Source organism: Cryptotermes secundus, unplaced genomic scaffold, assembly GCF_002891405.2.
Source record: "Cryptotermes secundus unplaced genomic scaffold, Csec_1.0 scaffold6215, whole genome shotgun sequence".
Lineage (NCBI taxonomy): Eukaryota > Metazoa > Arthropoda > Insecta > Blattodea > Kalotermitidae > Cryptotermes > Cryptotermes secundus.
In genome coordinates, this window is record NW_019733515.1 from 10,039 (window position 1) to 14,603 (window position 4,565).

Consider the following 4,565-nt stretch of genomic DNA (forward strand, 5'->3'; position numbering starts at 1 on the left):
TTGAAGAAAAATGTCAACATGTATACTTAGAGGAAATGCTTCCTGTCGTACGAAAACCCTGTTCTGCCAGATAAACAGAAAATCAGGACAGTTTTATCTTGAAAAAGTAAAACAGTTATGGTGCATTACTCACAAAATTCCGAAAATATATGTATATGAATTCAGCGTTGAAGTGAGAAATGGCACATCGCAAGTAACCATTACGTGTTTTATTTCCATCTCTGTCTTTTTCTGATTTGTGCTTTTTCTTCTTCTTGCAGTTTTCATAGTAGTGAGAAAAGGCAGTTGTGATGATGACGTCGTCTGAACCGGAAGAGGTTAATCCACTATTATTATTTTATTAAGTGCTGTATAACTGATTGACATTTTCTGTAAGCATCGGACTCTATTGAAAAATAAATTGATCGCATCTGAAATCACGCATTTTCGCATTTAATTCACTCTTCATAGTCGTCCTAGTCCTCGCGAGAATGCACGTTCTCGTAGGTGTGACACCGGCCTCCTCCAGCCTGACTTTCATGTTCCTAGGCTTGGTTACAACGGTCCCATCTCCGGTACACCCTCCTATACATTCGGATATGCATGGTTGTAAGGTAGGGAAATAATTGAAGTAATTAAATTAATTATATTGAGTGGTATTTCAAGTTGATCACACAGAATTAACAAAGGTGAGTAAGGAATGCTGAACGAAGAAGTTCATGGAGGTAGGCCTAGGCACGCTGGGTCTGTAGTACCAAGGAAAAGGAAAAAGAAAGAAAGAGTAAGGATTGCATATGGAAAACAAGTTGAGTCTATTTCACATTAGAATCTGGTTAAAGATATTCGCAATTAACTAAATAATAACGAAATTATTCGCCTTCAGTGTTGATGCACCTGTACATATATTTAATGATTTCAGTATCCCATTGCATACTGCATTAATAATAAGCCCTAAATATTTGTGACAATGGACATTGGTACAAATGTATGTTTCTGGACATTACCCATTTTACTGTTTCTATCTCAAGCAGGACGGTGCTTTAAGTGTAAACAGCACGATGGATAGTGTTCAAGAACATAACATTTTTACTGAATTCTTAGCTTGAAATTGATGTATAAAACCTAAGTTTTCACTTCTCGGATTTAGTATTTACGTCAATTAGTTAGTTATTATTCACATAGTTGGCGAAATTGAGAAGAGCAATTTAATTAGTCGTTGAAGGATAATTGTTATATGTTGTAATGTAGATGTTTGCGGAGCGTGCAGAAATCACTGCTCTACGGTCCAAAGTCTTGATGAATACGTGAAATCTTGTATTACGAGCAGAAGTGGTACGGATTTCAGCAGATCCATCAGAGTATTATATTTACGATTACATCATGTATTTATATCGCCACAGTATGGAGACACAACAGATGATGGAAATCCTGCTGACCAGAATGAACGCCACTATAAAATAACACATGCAAGAAAGGACGAAAATTTTAATAAATCCAGTCATCCGAACTAGAACGCGTCATTTCGTCACGCGTACCATTCTACATGTGACAATATTATAAAAACCGATAAGCAAGCATAAATAAAATTCTCGATAACTTGATTAATCAAGTCAATCGAAAAGGGCCTGGACTGATCAGCGTCAAGCCTATGCATGCTTTACACTATCAGCTTACAACAACCTCTGAAATAACTCTGCATAGAAACATTACAGGAATGAAAGATGTTGAATTATACGCGTAATATTCCCCTGACTTCGGAGCAAGCTGTGTATCTGTGATCTCATCTCTGCCTTCTCAGGAGCTCTGAGAATGATCCCTGACTAACGCACACAGCACTGAAGTCAACGGGGACGATATTGCAAGCCGTCCCTGGACTGAGCTTGAGAAGTGAAGTTTGGGATGAAATTTCTATGTGGTTTCTGTATATGCATTTTGGATGGGACGAAGGGTGACAATCAGCAACTAGGGCCCTGTTATGATCCAGATTCACCGTACAGCACTCATCTCCATTAGTGGCCCAAATATTGCCTGTAGTTTTGTATGGATGCGAATCTTAATTTCTGACAATAAGGAAAGAACATAGATTAAGGATGTTTGAGGAATGGGTGCTGACGAGAATCTTTGCACAAGATGGAGGAGGCGAAAGTAGAATGGAGACAAACACATATGAGAAAGTTCATAACTTGTAATCCTTGTTGAATATTGTCACGTATCCTGGTAACGCGACAAGAAATTAATGGGTTCCGAATGAGTTGAAGCAGTTTATTGAATAAGTTTTTACAATTGCAATTACAATCACTCTGAAATAACGTTTTCCATGCGATGCACCTGACTAGTCTGTCGTCTCTCGCGTTTCGTCTTCTGGTTTATGGCTGAGCTGGTTTCCTCTTCTCTCAGCTCGGCTAGGTTCGCCTCTGATCTGATCCCCTCTGATCTGATGTTCTCGAAGTCAGTGTCAAAGTCACATTGCGACTGACAGTCAGTCAGTAAGTCTTGGTGTCGAGCCCCATCTGTGGTTCATGACCAAATATTTATTACTGTTTGACCGTTACGGTGTTGTTTTTTGTGGGGCGTCCTCTCTGACGTGAGGACGGGTCTGTCTTTTGTATATGCTGCTGGACCTTGCCAACGCAGCCTTTCTCAGGTTGGAGTCCATTTGGGCTCACGACCTTATTTTACTGTCTCAGATTTGAGACATCCCTTTTCGTCGCTTTCTACGAAAACACGTCCATTGCCTAGCGACGGACATCTGCTATTGTCGCATTTTGTTCTGCGTATTACCTAGCAACTGGCTGTTTACCAAAGAATCTGTGTCCCCGGCAGGTTTTGTTTGAGCGACTGCCTAGTAATGAGTCTATACGTCACATTTCTCCCTCCTTACAGGCTTAACGCCACTTATCCGAGGGCTGTGCTGAGTTTCAGCTTGCCATGGCTCTTTATTCCTGCGGTGACTTCTCTGAAACCGCTCCCGCTGCTCCCTTATTATAGTGCTAGTCTGTCCAGGTGTATCATCATCATCATCATCATCATCACTTTTTTCCTGCATTTCCCCATCTTTTTCCAAAAGGCCGAGGGAAAACTACCCGGAGTGGCCGGTGCTCCCTCATTCCCGGTTCCTACTTTGTGTGCCATTTCTTTTTCATTTTCGAAGGGGATCGAAGCCTCCACAATGCTCAGTCCCTCATTTTCCTCATCCTGACAGAAGATCCGGTTATTCGTTTCATGGTCTTCTGTACCAAGAATCTGTCTTCTCTGGAAGGTGCCGTTGCCTAGCAAGTGGTCTGTACGTCACATTATTCACGTCTAATCTTAAAAGAGAAGATATTAGCAGTCTCTTCGTTCTAGTTTCTAGTTGCTTATTTTATGAAGTTGTTAGTATCTAGTTGTAACGCGTCAGATGACTAGTTATGAGCTGGAAATGATTTTTGGAAGAACAGATCATAGCCTTATTGCGGTACTGCATTAGCCTGAGGGATTGAGGAAAGTCCAGAAGATCTCGTTCAGCGTAACCGGTGTTCCGGCTGAAATTCGAACCGAGCACGAACCTTCAGTCCAACCAGTGCCACTTCCTCTTTTCAAATCAAACAAACACTGGATGACATGAGTTCCCCTACAGGAGGACCTGACAGGAACATTAAGCTGTTCAGAATGCAAGCGGAAAGTCTAACAACTCCCATCGCCTACTACGGTTTCTTCAGATGCCTTCCCGCTGATCTGCTCTTCTGCATCAAAAGCATTCAGGGACACATCGAAATTTTGACTCCACTGAATATTCATATGCGCTCTGTGAAGATGTATGGTTCTGGAAAGACAGTTTGATACAGCAAAACAACAGCGACAAGAATCCGGGATAGCTCGGCCTTTATAGGGACTGGCTAAGGGGCTGGACGTCCACGGTTCTGGTCCCAGCAGAAGCAAAAGATTTATCTCTAATCCACAGCGTCCAGACCGAATCTGCGGCCAGCCCAGCCTCCTATCGAATGGGTACGGGGGCCTCTTACCCGGGAGTAAAGCGGCCGACAAGTGAAGGTGACCTCTCAAGAATGGTGGTACTATACCTCCACAGTCCGATACCTTTCCATTGTGTAGTGCTTAAGTAGTTAAGCAGAGAAATAACTTCAAATTTTTCCTTACAATAGCAATGACAGTACCAATCATAACAACAATAATCTAGCGGCTCTGTGATACCGACTGAGACATTGAAATCTTCTGATCCTGGCATAATTACATTGCATTAGTCACGCATTTATTTTCCATGGAAGTAGAGATCCGTTGTAGCTTAGTCAGTTTAGTCACTAGACTACGTGACCGGTGATATATCATGCTAGCGCCTTTCTGCAACTACATGACTTAATGGTTATGCTTAGAACTGAAGTACGTAGCTGATTCCAAAAGTAAGGTCTCCAAAGCGCTGGGTAATTTTTCGTGCGGCTGTTGGCAACCCTGTTGCATTCGTTGCTTCCCCCACTCCCCCCAATACCACCAAGCATGCGCGCACGTAGCTAGGACGCTCAGTCTTGGCACGGTTGCCGTTAGAAATGGAGCTCCCGATTACTAAAACCGCGAAGTGTGAGATTCGCGCAGTT

The 4,565-nt window shown here is 42.3% G+C and overlaps 1 long non-coding RNA gene across 1 annotated transcript in view; it reads left to right on the forward strand.

Moving 5' to 3' along the window:
- The window catches only part of LOC111868166, a 6,279-nt gene extending 5,860 nt beyond the window's left edge, over positions 1–419 (forward strand). The window contains exon 2 of the long non-coding RNA XR_002843469.1: positions 261–419. This is a non-coding gene — a long non-coding RNA (uncharacterized LOC111868166). The remainder of the gene's footprint in view (positions 1–260) is intronic.
- The last annotated feature ends 4,146 nt before the right edge of the window (positions 420–4,565 follow it).